The sequence below is a fragment of the Notechis scutatus genome, chromosome 3 (genome assembly GCF_049901735.1).
Source record: "Notechis scutatus isolate UNSWTSFEM ecotype Mainland chromosome 3, rNotScu1.2, whole genome shotgun sequence".
Lineage (NCBI taxonomy): Eukaryota > Metazoa > Chordata > Lepidosauria > Squamata > Elapidae > Notechis > Notechis scutatus.
The window spans coordinates 197,796,155-197,813,496 of NC_142011.1; the positions used below are offsets into that span (position 1 = coordinate 197,796,155).

The 17,342-nt window shown below is 44.6% G+C and overlaps 1 long non-coding RNA gene across 3 annotated transcripts in view; it reads left to right on the forward strand.

The window, feature by feature from the left end:
• LOC113419635 (uncharacterized) overlaps positions 1-17,342 on the forward strand; it is a 178,153-nt gene that overhangs the window by 57,225 nt on the left and 103,586 nt on the right. The gene's annotated exons all lie outside the window — the stretch shown is intronic.

Below are 17,342 nucleotides of genomic sequence, written 5' to 3' on the forward strand. Positions count from 1 at the left end.
AAGTTTGAGGACTCCTGCTTAAGTGCTATTGCTATTAACAATCATTCACAGTTACAGATCTCCCTGAATGTACTTACAAGCAGGTTCTAAAGTCATGATGGACGGACACACACACACACACACACACACACACACACACACCCCTGTGTCACGTGACTGCATGTTGGGCACTTAGCAGCCGGCCTGCATTTTTGGCCGTTCGCAATGTCTCACAATCCCATTTTATGATGGATTTTGCTAAAAGTTGGCATTCGCTTCCAGTTTTCGGCAAAAGTGGTCTATAGGTGAACAAAAGGCTTGCTTAATGACCATGGCATTCACTTAATGACTGCCTCTGAAAGGTAATCAAAATCAGGCCAGTTGCATGCGTGACCTGCTTTTCAACCGTCGTGAGTTACCACCCCATTGGGCAGACTCCGTTACCGTCGTAAGTCGAGGTCTTCCTGTATCTTCTAGTTTGCTGGCATAATGAGCAGGAACAGATTTTGCCAGTCGATCAAAAGCCTACGTTTGTCTTCTAGAACGCTGTTTCTTATTTCAAAGTCAGGGTGGTTCAACATAACCAGAGTGCATGCAAAGTGTTAACACATTTTGCGAAGAGCCGGTAACGCAAAGGTCCCTACAACACCTGCAAAGTCAGGGCTGCTGAAGCAGAAATATTTAAATGACTGTTGAAATTCTTCTGCTGTGCTTTTCCCCATCAGTAGCGGGAAGATCCATGTTAAAAGCATGACGGCCTTGGTTGTGTGTGTGGGGACGGAAATCATCCAACAGGAGTGATAAGATTTTCTCCTTCACTGGATCGATGTGGTCTTTAAAGGAGATTTTTCCAAACCAAATGAGACACACACATATACACAAAATAGAATGTCCTTTAGTCTTCCATGTTGGGTTTTCCCATCCTCTGCTCTCCTCTAAATGATCTGGAGCATCAGGGCAAACTTTTTAAAAATGATTATTAATTATTAATAATGTTGGCTAATATTAATTCATTAATATGAATTAAGGAGAAACTTCCGAAGAGTGAGGACAATTAACCAGTGGGACAGCTTGCCTTCAGAAGTTGTGGGTGCTCCATCCCTGGAGGTTTTTAAGAAGAGACTGGACTGCCATTTGTCTGGAATGGTATAGGGTCTCCTGCTTGAAAAGGGGGTTGGACTAGAAGACCTCCAAGGTCCCTTGTAGCTCTAATTCTAACTAAAATTTGATAAGCTGCGACTTAAAACAGCCTTGTTAAATAGAGTTGACCTGAGACTTGTAGTCCTGGTCTTACGACTGGTGACTTAGTGGCAATTTGAGGTTACAGTTGACCTGAAAAAAGGGACTTAAGGAGTATGATCCAAATTTTGGATGGTTGGGGCCCCACCCTCTGTGGCCACTTCGGATGCTCAGCATAACAGATACTAAAAAAATGTGTAAATTTGGCTCATAATTTACAACTATTAGAACTTAAGATTGCAGTGGGGAGAATTTCACTATAGTCGTAACTTGAGGACTCTACGGGAATGTCGAGAGGAGCACTTGCACCACCACGGCCCATGCGTTCATTGACACATTGGTGTTCCCCATAGAAGAGCAATTGTGCTGGCCCGGGTGACCGGCATTTTGGTTGGCTCCAGAGGGAGAAAAGGAATTCAGGTAGTCCTCAACATACAACAGTTTCTTTAGTGACCTTCCAAAGTTACAATGGCACTGAATAAAGCGACTTATGTCCATTTTTCACACAGCCGTTGCAATATAACATCTTCATGAACAGAATCCAGACACTCGGTAACTGAGTCACATTTATGACTATTGCAGTGTCCCGGGGTCACGTTTTGCGACCTTTTGACCAGCAAAGTCAGTAGGGAGGCCAGATTCATCTAAGAACCACCTTACTAACTTAACAACTGCACTGATTCGCTTAACTGGTGGTGGGGCAAAATTCACTTGACAACCGTCTCGCTTAGCAACAGACATTTTGGATGCTGTCTGGTCGCAAGTCGAGGACTACCTGTAGAGCAAGACAAGATTTTCTTCCTCTCCTGCTACCCTCTTACTTCAGTGGCCCCCAACATTTGGGGCATCAGAGACCGGTTCCATGGAGAGAGATTTTTCCAGGGACCGGAGAGTGGGGGCGTGGTTTCAGATGCGGCCTGCATCTTGTGGGTGGGGGTTCGCTTTTTTACGCGGCTCGGTTTTTGGTCACCGGTCCACGGACCAAGGTTTACAGACCTCTGGTCTACTTCAGGAGGTGATTTCATGTAGCCTTTGAGGATTGTAGTAGTAATGATGGAGAGAAACATCCAGTCTGGTGGGCTCGGGCAATCTCAGATATAAATGTGTGTTTTTCTTCCACATCCCTTTCCGGTGAGTTCCGTTTGAGAAAAGGAGTTCCGTTTGAGGAAAGCATGTGGAGTCTCCTCGGGAAATGGATGACTTCCTCAGTGCAAGTAAAGCAAAGAAGATGAATGTGAGAAGAATAACCTTGGTGGAAACATCCTCCCCCATTGCCTGCCGGGTTGCTGAGGATGCTTGTCACTTCAGCTTGTCACTTCGGCTTTCTTCCCTGCGGGCTGCTGTGGAGAAATTAAACAAACAGTCACCCTTCCATAAATATTTAGCTTCCCCTGTTTTTTAAGAAGTGCACAGCCCAGCAGACAAAAACAAATCAGACTTCACTACTGTTTGCACGGCTCTCAAACGGCTGAGAAGCTTTGTCTTCTGCAGGGGATTTGGCTTAAATTTTGGGGTGGGGGCAAGGAAGGGACTTTAAAAAAAAAATTTTTTTAGTACAAACAATCCATCTTCCATTAAACAATGTGTCACCTGGGTACAAATTTTTTGTGCAATAACAATTAAAATTTACATCCATATTCATTATTTGTCTACTCTTAACTCAATGCTGATCTACATAATATATCTAATCCTGTAACAATCCTCATCTTAACTTATTTAATTCTATTCATATATTTCCTATATTTTGCTAATCTACTTTTGTTTCTTCATATTTATTCTCTAGCCATCGGTAGAATAATTCCCATATAATATAATATTCGTTTTGTTTCTTCTCCTTAATTGCAATTGTTAACCTATTCATTTCTGCACATTCTAATATTTTCCTAATCACGTTCTCATCTGTAGGAATATCTTCGCTTTTCCAGTTTTGTGCAAATACAATTCTAGCTGCAGTTAACACATGAAAATTCTCCCATGAGCTGTGAAGAGCATCCAGTAGTAGTGGGAGGTGCTTCAGTCTCTGCATGTCTAGGCTGGGCTTAATTTGTGGAACGCTTCTCCTCCTCCTCCACGGGACTCCTCCCTAGCGTTCCCCAGTTTTGGCTCAGCCTCGTTGTGGATAGGCAGTGCTTTTTGTTCTTCCTTGGCCGAAGCAGGAGTATTACTCAGCAGGTTTGGATATAGTCCAGTTCGTTTTTTCAGGCTCTTAGCCTCCAAATCACTTTACGATCTCCCGACGTTAGCTCTCTCCATCTGGTCATCAAAGATCATTTACATTTTCGGGCAGCGCTGTTTCGCGCCTGAAGCGGCGGGCGGCTTCGGAATTGCTCCGAGCCCCCCCCCCCCACCTGCTTGTTCTACCCCCTGCCATTGTGATTCCGCATTGCCTTTCTCTATATCGGCAAAAGCGGCGTGGGCATTTTCGCTCTCATCCGAGTCGTATCGTTGAGTTTTCCCCTCAGAACGCCGTCTTGGTGTGGAAAGCGGTACGAATACACAGGCAAAATGGCTAAGCAGGGCCATGATCGATCAATCGGAGTGGTGCCTCCATCCGACCCTGTTTCAAGAGGCGGTCAGGACATTTGGACAGCCGGTGGTGGACCTGTTCGCTTCCCCCCTCAACGCTCAGCTCCCGAGATTTTTTTCCAGGTACCCCTCACAAGGAGCGGAGGTCGTTGGCCCCCAGGACTTCTGTATGCATTTCCGCCATTTCCACTGCTTCCCAAGGTCATCCAGAAACTGCTAGATGAGAGGGCGGAGCTGCTTCTAGTAGCTCCTTACTGGCCCAGACGGCCGTGGTTTGCAGACCTCCGCAGTCTATACATATCAACACCATGGAGAATTCCGCCAGCCAGGGTCTCGCTAACCCAGGGACCCCTTCAACATCCGAACCCTCAGTGGTTGCACCTGACCGTCTGGAGGTTGAGCGGAGTCGTCTGAAGAGCGAAAAGTTTTCCAACAGTTATCGCCACCATCCAAGCCGCCAGATGCCCCTCAACAACTCGCATTTACAATGCCACATGGTCCAGTTTCTGCAAATGGTGTACCAAGTCTCGAATTGATCCCATCTCTCCATCTGTGGCTCAAATCCTAGAGTTCTTGCAAGAGGGACTTGACAAGGGATTATCACCTAATACGTTGAAAAGACAGGTGGCGGCCTTGGCGTCAGTTCTCACTTGTGAAGATCTACTATCTCTTTCCCATCATCCACGCATACGGAGTTTCCTTCAAGGAGCCACAAATTTACGCCCTCCAGCGGTACACCGTTATCCCACCTGGGACCTTAACAGGGTCCTCATCACACTCACTAAGGGCCCTTTTGAACCCTTGAAATCGTCAAATCTCCAATTTCTGGCATATAAAAGTAGTTTTCCTTGTAGCGATCACTTCTGCTCGTCGTATTTCGGAACTTGCAGCTTTGTCTATCAGACAAGATCTTTGTGTTTTCCATTCTGACCGGGTGGTCCTTCGTCCTGATCCTACGTTTATTCCCAAAATTAACTCGCTTTTTCATAGGGCACAAGAGCTGATACTTCCTAATTTTTGTCCCAGACCATCCCAAGGGTTGGAACTACAATGGCATAGGGTTGATGTGAGGCGAGCATTGCGAATATATATTAACTGCACAGCAACTTTCAGAAAAATGGAAGCCTTATTTGTGTCATTTCAGCCCAACACTCAGGGATGCAAGGTCTCATCTTTTACAATAGGCCGTTGGCTACGGGCTGCGATAGCGAAAACGTATCAGACTCAATCACTGCAGGTGCCCAAGGGCATAACAGCTCATTCAACAAGGAGCGCCGCAACATCGGCAACGTGGGCCACACAGGCACCAATAACTGAAATTTGTCGAGCTGCAACCTGTGCCTTTCCATTGCTATTCATTAGGCATTATAGATGTGTTTGCATCCGCTGAGGCCTCCTTTGGCAGAAGAGTTCTGCAATGGATCCACAGGGACCAGGAGGAGATTCCAGGCCAGACGGAGTCCCTCCCGTAGGACAGGCCAAGCTTTGGTATGTCCCACTACTGGATGCTCTGAACAGCTCATGGGAGAAAGGGCATTGGTACTTACCTGACACGCCCGTTCTCTTTGAGCTGTGAAGAGCATCCAGCCCCCCTTTCCCGTCTGGTGGGGTCCTGTTTCGCCAACGAATTTGTTAGGGCATTGAGGACGAGGGCGTTTATTTCTCTCGTCTTCGCCAAAACTGGGGAACGCTGGGGAGGAGTCCCGTGGAGGAGGAGGAGCGTTCCACAAATTAAGCCCAGCCTAGACATGCAGAGACTGAAACACCTCCCACTACTACTGGATGGTCTTCACAGCTCAAAGAGAACGAGCGTGTCAGGTAAGTACCGTGTTTCTCATATAACAAGGCCGGGTCTTATTTTTTTTGAGCCCGAAAAAATGGCTAGGCTGTCTTTTCGGGGTGACTTAATTCCCCCTGCATCTTTGGGCGGGCAGCGATGGCTTGGATGTTGACCCCAGCATTGGTGGGGCACTTCGTATCGGGTCAACGCAGGCAGCACCATATCCGGTGTGCAAAAAAGTACTTCCTAACGGCAAGCCCCCACCATTCCCCCATTTCGCATGTTTTAATATAGGCCTTAATTTGGGGAGGGGCTTAGTTTCATTTCATGCCTATAAAACATGCTGGGACTTCCTATTGGGGGAGGCCGTATTGTTGGAGAAACAGGGTACCAACGCCCTTTCTAGCTGCAGTTAAGACACGAATAATCAAATATACATTTTCTTTACTAGAAGTTTCTGGTAAAATCCCCAGCAAAAATATTTCAGGTTTCAAATCAATGTGCTGTTGTTAACCACAATTGACCGATAGATGGAAACTGATCAAGGAGAGATTCAACCTAACAATAAGGAGAAATTTTCTGGCAGTGATTTTCAACCGATGGAATAGAAGTTGCCTTCAGAAGTTGTGGGTGCTTCATCACTGGAGGCTTTCAAGATGAAAGTGGATAGCCACTTCCAGAAATAATATAGGCTGGGTCTCCTACTTAAGCAGGGGGTTGGATTGGATGACCTACAAGATCCCTTCCAAATCTGTTATTCCGTTACTGTGTTGTCAACCTCATCTGTGGTTACCTGTACACATATTTACGTATTTGAAGTAACTATTGTGGAAAGACTCAGTGAGACAGTTCCAGTAATTATTTCTGAATTAACCAGTGTTTTAAATTATTTAGGGTCACATACTTGATTTAAACGTAAAAAGGACCTATTTTGGGATCTGCATTTTTAAATAATTCATTTATTCATGATTGAGAGATAAACACGCTTCTAAATTTAGACAAATTGATCCTTATAGCTTCATTCAGTTTCTAATTTTGCCCAGTATTCAATTCATTTTGGCCTGTTTCCACGTCCATTTGTGACTTTTCTTGTTATGCATTTTGTGCATTAAACAGAATGCTCATGAAATCCATTTTGTTCAATAGATGAATATTTGGGTAACTTTGCCCCATACAGTCTTCTCTCTGGGATTTTTGAGTTGCAGACTCCAGTAAAAAAAGCTTTAAAAAGAGCAGGTTTTGATGTAATCAAATTATAGGAAATACGTATTATGATATCAGCTTTTGGCTGTGCTGCAATGTTATAATATTGCAAAGGGTTGAACTGGATCCTCGTTAAAAGCCAATATATTCATATATTCATTTAAACATCATAACAGTATGAATTAATATTTGATTTAGTTTAGATGACACAGAAGGAAATCCCCCCTCCTTTTTTTTTAGTCTTGGACTTAATTCAGTGGACTATTATACCAGCTGAAATGAATAGGTCTGTTTCTTTTGAAACCCACATAATGAAAAGTGAAAAAAAAACATCATTATCTTTATTACAGTCATTAACAAGCACAAAGCAGAGGTGTATATAACCATGGATCTATAGGCCCAGACTCTCTAAGACTTTTTTTTAAAGGTATACACAAAGAATTTTAGCTAAAATGAATACTTGGAATAGAAAGTATTAACAATAATGAGTCAATCTAATGTGAGAAAGAATTTAACAGCCAAACTAAAAAAACATTGAAGAGAGCGACTCTAAATAAAGCAATAAAATCAACTACAAAGTATTTAAGGAAAGTGGGAAACATACACGTTTCCTTCTCCCTCTTCTATTTAAACATAAAAATAAACTTAAAAACCCTGTTTACTATTTTAAATATTAACACGTAGGCCAGCCCAGTTGCCACATTCCATGAGAGAATTTTTCTTTTTTTTCTTTTTGCTTCAGCGTTTTAATGGCACCCTTTTATGTCGTGCGCTTTCCACAGTCTGGCATTGTGCAACAAACACAGTGTAATCCCTCTGTAGATGCCTGCAGCTTATTTCGGCTTCCCTGAAGGTCGTGACCCTTGCAATCTAATCTCATCGCATATTTTAGACGTTTTATAATTTGTAGACACATTTTGCTGGGAACTTGAACATTAAAAGAGACAATCGTTGGGATCTTTTGGTCCAATTTCCTCCTCTGTGTACATACTGCGAAGAATTTAAACCATTGCTTCCACCTTTTCATCAAAGCTCCAGTTTTAAAGGTGAGGGAGAAGAATGCGAGGCTTCGAATGCCTTGGAGCTGGGTTCGAAAATCATGTTTAATGATTGGAATTTTACATTGCTTTAATCTTCTTTGCATTACTCCAGTTGAAAACCATGGGGCACCCTCCGGAATTCATATCATCGCCTAAAGGGCAGATTTCAACCCCTGTCCTTGAGTGAAGAGCTTTGGTGTAGTAGCACTTGGTTCCCTGGTCTGCACCGTGCACAATATTGATGGTTTTATATTAATTCCAGGTTTATTCCATCCGCAAAAGTCAGTGTTTTTCTTTGGAATTGTTCCGTTGTGTGGAGCATCGTGGACAGGGGTGGGATTCGACCAGTTCATCTGGTTGTTACGATTCTGCACAGTTTGGAGAACTGGCAAATCGTGCCCTTGGCTGGCCACACCCCTCTCCGTCCTCCTCTTCCCTCCCAGTCAGTCCTTCTTGCGCATGCGCGACATCGCTGACTGCATTCTCCCCCGCCCAGTCACTCCTTAAGATATTCGTGTTTTTTTTTCTTCCTCCCAACAATCAGCTGTTCTGACGATCAGCTATGCCGGGATCCCCCTCGCTGTCTTACTGCTTCACCCAGGAGGCTTCCGTGAGGCCCAGAAGGCAAAAAGGGGTGCGCGGAAGGGGATGCTGCGTGTCCCCCATGCTCCATTTTATGCCTTCCTGGGCCTCAGGGAAGCCTTCTGGGAGCAAAAATGCCCCCCTCTCCCCAGGAGGCTTCCCTGAGGCCCAGGAGACCCAAAAACAGACTGCTGGAGGGGGTGCTGCCAAAAAAAAAAAAGCAGCCATGCCCACCCAGTCATATGGCCACGCCCACCTAGCCACGCCCACAGACCTGATTGCTAAAAAATTTGAATCCCATCCCATGGATGAGACCTGTAAGATGCAAATACCCCAGCTATTATCACATCTACTAAAGTTGACCCATGACACCTGGAAAAAAAACAAACACACATCTCAAATAACAAAGGACACTTTTAAAGCTTTTACCTTCTTGTCAGAAATCTCACTGGATTTGGGATGGAAATAATTCAAGAGATCAGAACTAGTGTGACTTTCCTGATTTCATTTGAATCCTTAAAAGCGCATGTGTATGTTTGTGTAGCATTACCAGATGCATGTAAAAGAGGTGAGTGCAATGACACAACATTGTTTGCATCAATCCGACTCCCCATTGTTCCCTTAATCAGAGGATGATGGTCAGAGGAGAGGAAGATGCCAACTTTTTAGCATATTCTGGCCTTTGGGTGCTGATACAGATCCTTAATTAACTGTTCTCTGTTCCTTGCAGGAAAATTTTAACCTTCGCTTGTAGGCTTAACCTTTTGTTTGCTTTCTCAAATGTGGAATTTCTTTGATGGAGTGTAGCGCACAACACTATCCTTAAGAATAGTCGCTCAGCTTTGTTTCCTTAGTCTCTGGAAAGCAGCTAGATTGATGAGCTGCCAGTGCCTATTGTCTAGATGGACAGATCATTCTAAGCCACTCTTTTTGAATCGTGGTTTACTGATTAAACTGTCTTAGTCTAGAATGCATATAGCCATGATCAACAGCTGGGCTCGCACATTGCATTCAACTGCAAACAAATAGGCATTGTGTTAGATTTGGGGGTGTATGTGATTCATGGAGAAGTTGCATGAAAATGTTTGTCCGTTTGATGATTTGCAGTAGAAGTGACCAAAAAGGCACACAAACCATAAGCAACATGACATAAGGCGAGGCTTGTCCTTTCCTTTTATTCAGAGACGTCAAGGCACATGCGCGGATTGTGGTGAATTTATAACATTGTGCGTTTATGGAGAAATAACCACCTCCTATAAGTCCCAAAAGTTAAGCTTCCTTAACTGGTTGGGAATTTGGGAGGATAACAGAAATGTAACCGTTGGAAGGGACCTTGGAGGTCTTCTAGTCCAACCCCTGCTGAAGCAGGAGACCCAATACCATTTGAGACAAATGGCTGCCCAGTCTCTTTTTAAAAAATCTCCAGTAATGTAACATCCACAACTTTTGGAGGAAAGCCATTCCACTGGTTAAGTGTTCTCACTATCAGAAAATTTCTCCTTAGTTCTAAGGTATATTTCTCCTTGATTAGTTTCCATCCATTGTTTCTTGTCCTGTCTTCAGGTGCTTTGGAGAATAGCTTGACTCCCTCTTCTTTGTGGCAGTACCATAGATACCAGAAGTCTGTTAACTTGTCACCCCTAGTCTTTCAAAGAAGGAAGGAAGACTATCTTGTTGAATGAGGACTAAAGTCATAATTTCTGTTTAGCTAGCAACTAGCATTCAGTAGCATAGTGCCTCAAAGCACAGGTTTGTTGTTGTTCATCATGATTACTAATGAAATATTGACCTTCTTGAAAATGTGAAACCAAAATGTGAAATTTTGGGGCACCCCTCAACTTGGTGGTGATGACATTCATCACCCCATGAATTCCATGGATTAGGAATTACACGTAGCATAGAAAAGTACTTTCCTATCTTCCTTTATAGACTGTACTGGAGTTGTGAAGCTTCCCCACACAAAAAGAGCCAATCCTTGATAACAAGACAAAGTAGTTTTTGGCCTCAAGTAAAAGTGAAGTTCTTGGGCTCAGATTTTGAACCCCTGATCTCTCTTAAACCTGGTTTCCCCTCTGTCCATGCTAGGTGAGATCCTTAGCTTTTTCCCAAAAAATGGAAGACCTTTCCCAAGATGAGGAATTTTTTTTTTAACCTTGTTTTTTCCCCATCCACTTGGATAGAAAGAAAGAAGAGAGGGAGATCGTAGGAGTTTAAAGATAACATGAATCTGAAGTTGGCCGAGTAGGATTGCTTGCTCAGCAATTCTTCTGGGGCCTGGGATTTACAAGATCAATTCGGAATATTTTCTCACGTGAAAATGTGCTGGGTGGGTGGGAAAGGGAGAGAGAAATCCCTAACACAGCCCCTTGCCTGAATCTGTGCCATGTAGAACTTCCGTTGCATGGAAATGGTGGTACCATTTTAATAAAATCTAGAAGAGATACAAATTTTTTCCTGTGGTAAGGGATCCAGAGCAAAATAATTTGGGATTCAAAGTCTTCTTAAAAGTATTGGGGTCAGGGGAAACACTAGTGGTCATTACAGGACGAAATTAATAATCCTTCATTTTTTGTTCTCTTTTTAACCACAGAGGAATTTGAGGCATTTTTCCCAACCCTTTCTGAAACACTGGGTTTTGCAAATCAATACTGTTTAACTTTCTTCTTTCATTTTTTTTTTTGGGGTGGTGGGGGGAGTGCTGGTTTTGAATAGAAATGAGCCTCTCTGACTTCTGTTCAATTGCTGAAAATGCCTTAGAAGGTTACGTATAAATGGAATTTGGCTGGAATGCCAGTGATAAACGCTTCCGTTTGTGTGCAGTTATTGTAACTGTACAGCTGCTTAGGATTTTGTTCCTAGGGCAGAGCTGGTGAACTATAAAAGTATCCAGAGCTTTGCTTTATTTTAATTGACTCAGCCTGACTCACTCTCACCACTTCCTACAACTCTGATCTATGATTAAGAATTAAATTGTCAAAACAATTTGTTCCACATGGGGAATGACTCGGACAAGGAAGCTCAAATTTATCCTGTCAGGTTTTCTTCAAAAATCGGGCATGTAGTTACCATCAACGCTGTTATTAAAGGTCTCCATATGCAGGGTATGTTTTAAAAAGAAAAACTTGTTCGACTTGCCGAGGCTGCCTTTCTGTGAGGCAAAAGAATTTCTGAGGAGGCTTCCAAGTGTTTCTGGCGAGAATTTCTAGAGGAGGAGAAGAAGGGATGGGAAGGGATCCATCTACAACACGTATGTTCTAGCTAAGGGCAAACATTGTGTTACTTCTGGTTGGTCCATTAAACTGAGCCAAGCAGTCTACATCCCTGAGCCAGCATAAGATGGATGCATAAATAGTCAGTACTCTCAGCATTTTCCGGGGAATTCATTCTGGTTTTCCTTTTTTTTTTTTGGTGGAGATTCTATTCTTCACAGCACGCCATGGACAGTGTTCCACAGTTTATGCTATCAACTTCTCTTTTCCTGGGAAAACCCCTGCTCAAGCAGGAGACCCTATACCATTTCAGACAAATTATATCCAATCTCTTCTTTAAAATCTCCAGTAATGGAACACCTACAGTTTCTGGAAGCAAGCCGCGCCACCGATGAATTGTTCTCAGTGTCAGGAAATTTTCTTCTTGGTTGTAGGTTGCTTCTCTCCTTGATTAGTTTCCATCCATTGCTTCCTGTCCTGCTTTCTGGTGCTTTGGAGAATAGCTTGACTCCCTCTTCTTTGTGGCAGCCCCTCAAATATTGGAAGCCTGTTAAGCTTAATCCAGGGGTGGTATTCTACCAGTTCGGCCTGGTTCGGGTGAACCGGTAGCTCCAAGGATCAGTTGTGAGCGCAGTTCTCCAATGATCAGCTGTTGGGCCCACCCACCCACCATGGCTCTAGTCTGTGCTTTATAGCCTGGTTTTCAAGCTGAGCTGATTCGCACGGCACAGTGGATTGCCAGGCGCCAGCTGTTTAACACATGGAGATTTCTGGAGAAGGTCAGTGGCAAACACTCTTGCGTGCACGCTCACCGAACCGGTTGTTACACCGGTTGAATCGCAACCCTGGCTTAATCTTTCTTTTTATTAAACTAGACAATCCTAGTTCCTGAAAGCATTCTTCATATGTTTCAGTCTCCGAGTCCCCGAATCATCTTTGTCGCTCTTCTCTGCACTCTTTCCAGAGTCTCAACACCTTTTCTTATATTGTGGTGACCAAAACTGGATGCAGTATTCCAAGTGTGGCCTTCCCAAGGCATTATAAGGTGGTAGTATCACTTCTTGTGATCTTGATTCTATCCCTCTGTTAATACAGCCTAGGACTGTATTGACTTTTTTGGCAGCTGCAGCATACAGCTGGCTCATATTTAAATGTCTTTCCACTAGGGACTCCCAAGATCCCACTCACAGTTACTACTATTGAGGCAGACTTTTCCTGACTTGGGGCTCTTCATATGTGATGGGATTGCAGTCTCAAGGAAGACCACCTGGCACGATTTGGGAGAATTTTAGGAGTTGCAGTGGCAACAAAAAACTCGAAGGGAGTAAAAACACTTCCCTCCCCAAATGAAAAAAGAATGCTATTCTAGCCGGCTCTTACAATGAAGAGAGAGATGCAAGCAGCCTTGAGTTGCGGAGCCCCAAGATTAATTAGGGTAACTTTGGTTTTGCAAAAAGGGGAGGTGGGTGGACTTTTGGTCCCTTTTTCTGTCTGACCTTCCAACACTTGGAAGTCGCTTTTCCCAGTAGCTGAATAGTGCTTTAAAGGAGAGGCGCCTGTGTTTTTAGAAGATGTGAGGTATTTTGGCTTCTCCGCTTCATTGCTTAATGCCACATGATAAATTAAACTGGCATCTTGGACTTGTTCCACAAAAGAGGGGGTGCCCTTCAAAACACTTGGTCAGTGTTGCTGAAAGCCAGAGGCTTAATCTTTGAAAAAGCAAACCTTCTGTCCAGGAAATTTAATATTCATTAGGTTAAATACATGTATATCAGGCGCCCTGTCTCTTTTCCCCTCTGCATGGTCAGAACGTTGCCAGTCTGGGTTGAGCCAATGGCATGACCACAGTCTCATGACCTCATTTAAGTGAAAGCAAGGTTGTGGTGCTGAATTGCAAAATTGTGCGTTGTTGGAAAAGGCGATGCGGTGCAATGCCAGGCGGGGACTGCGGGGGCGTGAGGATCGTCCGTAATTGTAGATTTCAAGCCAAAAAAATTCCTCCTTCAGCCGAATATTTTTCTGTCTCTCCCCTCAGCAGCTATCAGTTTTTATGTGCCCCCTTCTCTCTCTCTCTCTCTCTCTCTCTCCTCTCCCTCTCCCTCTCCCTCTCCCTCTCCCTCTCCCTCCCTTCCTCCTCAACAGCTGCAAGCTATCAGTTTTTATTTCTCTCCCTCCCTCCCCCCTCTCTCCCTCCCTCCTCTCCCTCCCTCTCTCCTTCCTTCCCTCCCTGTCCTCTCCTCTCTCTCTCCCCTTCTCTCTCTTTTTCTCCCTTTCCATCCCTCCCTCCCCCTCTCTCCTGCTATCAGTTTTTTATTTCTCTCCCTCCCTCCCCTCTTTCTCTCTCCCCCTCCTCTCCCTCTCTCTCTCCTTCCTTCCCTCCCTGTCCTCTCCCTCTCTCTCCTTCCCCTTCTCTCTTTTCTCTCTCTCCATCCCTCCCTCCCCTCTCTCCTGCTATCAGTTTTTTATTTCTCTCCCTCCCTCCCCTCTTTCTCTCTCCCTCCCTCCTCTCCCTCTCCCTCTCCTTCCTTCCCTCCCTGTCCTCTCCCTCTCTCTCCTTCCCCTTCTCTCTTTTTCTCTCTCTCCATCCCTCCCTCCCCTCTCTCCTGCTATCAGTTTTTATTTCTCTCCCTCCCTCCCTCTCTCTCTCTCTCTCCCTCCTCTCCCTCTCTCTCCTCCTTCCCTCCCTCTCTCCCCTCTCCTTCCCACCCCTTTCTGTTTCTCCCCTCCCCCTCTCTCCCTCCTCCCTCCCTCTCTCCTTCCTTCCTCTCTCCCTGTCCTCCTCCTCTGTCTCCCCTCTTCTCTCCTCTCTCTCCTCTCTCTCCTCCTTCCCTCCCCTCTCTCCTCCCCCTCTCCCCTTCCCACCCCTTTCTGTTTCTCCCTCCCCTCTCTCCCTCTCCCTCCCTCTCTCCTTCCTTCCCTCCCTGTCCTCTCCTCTGTCTCCCCCCTTCTCTCTCTTTTTCTCCCTCTCCATCCCTTCCTCCCCCTCTCTCCAGCTATCAGTTTTTATTTCTCTCCCTCCCTCCTCTCTTTTCTCTCTCTCTCCCTCCTCTCCCTTTCTCTCTCCTCCTTCCCTCCCTCTCTCTCCCCCTCTCCTTCCCACCCCTTTCTGTTTCTCCTTCCCCTCTCTCCCTCTCCCTCCCTCTCTCCTTCCTTCCCTTCCTCTCCTCTGTCTCCCCCCTTCTCTCTCTTTTTCTCCCTCTCCCTCCCTCCCTCCCCCTCTCTCCAGCTATCAGTTTTTTTATGCCTGGTGTAAATCAATTATCTAGCATTAAAAAGCAGAGCGCTTTGTGTGAGGAAATCCTTATGGCGGTGTAGTCGTTTAGGGAATTCCTTGGCAGCTTCCCCACACTCTTCCCAGCAGCTGGCTGGAGAAATGAAGGGTGTGCTGAAACCTTTTGACTTCATTGTAACCCACAGCAATGATCTCACCACATCCTTTCTTCTTTTTACCTCACGTTCGTGAAATGGACATAAAGTAAGGATTCTTGACGTCCCTCGAGGGGTGTGTGTGTGTGTGTGTGTGTGTGTGTATGTGCAGTCTTTACCATGATCTCTGTTGATTCTCCCCATGCAGTCTAGTTTGATACCTTTCTTGCCACAGTTGTTAAGTGAATCACTGAAGCTGTTAAAGAGAGTAACACGGTTGTGAAGTGAATCTGGCTTCCCCATTGACTTAGCTTGGCAGAAGGTCGCAAAAGGGGATCACAGGGTCCCTGGGTCACGGCAACCGTCATATGAACCATCACGTGATGAGGAGGAGGAGGAGGCTAGAACGGTCGTCAATGTGAAAGACTGTCATAAGACCCTTTTTTCAGTGCTGTTGACCCACTTCGAATGGTCCCTAAACAAAATTGTTGTAAGTCGAGGATTACCTGTAACTCTTAGTGCACCAGTGAAGAGAATCTAGGATTGATGGTCACCCTCACCAAATTTGAGCAGTTTCCATATGTACTTGAGCAGCTATTGGGGGAAAAAAGGATTCCCTTTTTGGGGGACATCCAGGACCAGTGATGAGATTCAATTTTTTTTACTACCGGTTCTGGGGGTGTGGCTTGATGGGTGTGGCAGGGGAAGGCTATACTGCAAAATCCCCATTCCCTCCCCACCCCACTAACCTGCTTTCCAGCTCCATTTTCCTGTGCAGGGCAACGAAAGAAGACCCAGCCAATCAGCTGGGACTCAGGAGGCAGAGAATAGATGGAGGCGGGGCCAGTCAGAGGTGGTATTTGCTGGTTCTCTGAACCACTCAAAATTTCCTCTACCACTTCTCTAGAACTGGTCAGAACCTGCTGAATACCATCTATGGTCCTGGACATCAGTATCATGAGAAAAAGGAGAGTTTTTCCTGTACACAGGTAGTCCTTGACTTACAACCTTTTTTAAAAAAAAATTATTTAGTGACCATTCAAAGTTACAACAGCATTTGGAAAAAGAGACTCGTGACCGTTTTCCACACTTATGACCATTGCAGCATCCCCCCGGGTCATGTGATCAAAATTAGGACACTTGGCAAACTGACTCGCATTTGTGACGGTTGCAGCTTCCCGGAGTCAAGTGATCCCCTTTTGCGACTTCTGACAAGCAAACTCAATGAGAGATTCCCGGAGCCACCAACCATGTGACTAGCTTGTTAACAACTGCAATGATTCATTCAACAACGGTGGCCAAGAAATGTCATGAAATGGGACAAAATTCACTTTTAACAGCTGCCTTGCTCTGCGAGGGAAATTTTGGGTTCAAATTGCAGTCGTACATCGAGGACTACCCATAGACGGGCAGGCAGTAAGTGGTGGGAAGGAGCGAAATGTGCGTGGGATCTTGTATGTTTAAAAGCAGAGATTGGAAGATGGGGATAATCTTTCTTTCTTTATTCTGGATTTGTGTATCGCTGCAGATCCAAAATCAAGTTGTCTTTCTCCAGCTGGTGATTTGTGAGGCATTTTTTGATTTGTTCTCCATAGTGGACTGTTGTTTCTCCGTGTCATAAAATATATGTGGGTACATGCATAATTTTGTATGTATGTATGTATGTATTTATCTTGTCATGTTTGTTTATATTAGAGGTGGAGACCCTTTGAGAGCTGTACGCAACACAATTTCATTTTAATGTATGCCGATTAGTGTACATTCAAAGTGACAATGAAGTTATTCTAAGTTCAAGGTCTACGTTGAAAATCCTTCCCTGTTCTTGGTGCAAAAGAAGGCTTGAGACCAAAATAGAACTTCTTGTGGGTATTTCTTTTTCACAGACAACTCTCTGTGTCTGTGTTTGGGGGCATGTGATGTCATGTTTAGGAAGCTGCTGACACTGAATTTGGTAATTGAGCTGTTATATAACTCGCAGTGTCCTTTGAGCAGCCTGGGTGCTTTCATTGCACACTGTAATGTTTGGAGTTGTGCTGAATTGATAAAAACATTTACTGTCGTGAAGCAAGGGTTTTGTTGTTTTGCAACATTGCCTTGATTGTACCTCCACACTTCTTTTTCAAGTCCATCTGACTTGATCCAAAGGTAGCTGAATGAAAATTGCCTTTTATTCTCCTGCCCTGGCGTCTTCATTCCCCTTGAACCCCTCAGCTTATCGGTCGCTTTTAGAAATCTGTGCCAGCTACATGACTGTTTTATGATTAAAAATAAATAATGGACAATGGCTTTTCCTGTCCACTGTGATTTATCACCTAATAACAAATGGATTACTCATTTCCTTTGGAAAGTGTCTTTGAAAGGTTTTGAGAAGTATTTTTCATGTTTCTCCGTGTCCCCTGGATTTGATTTCTTATCCAG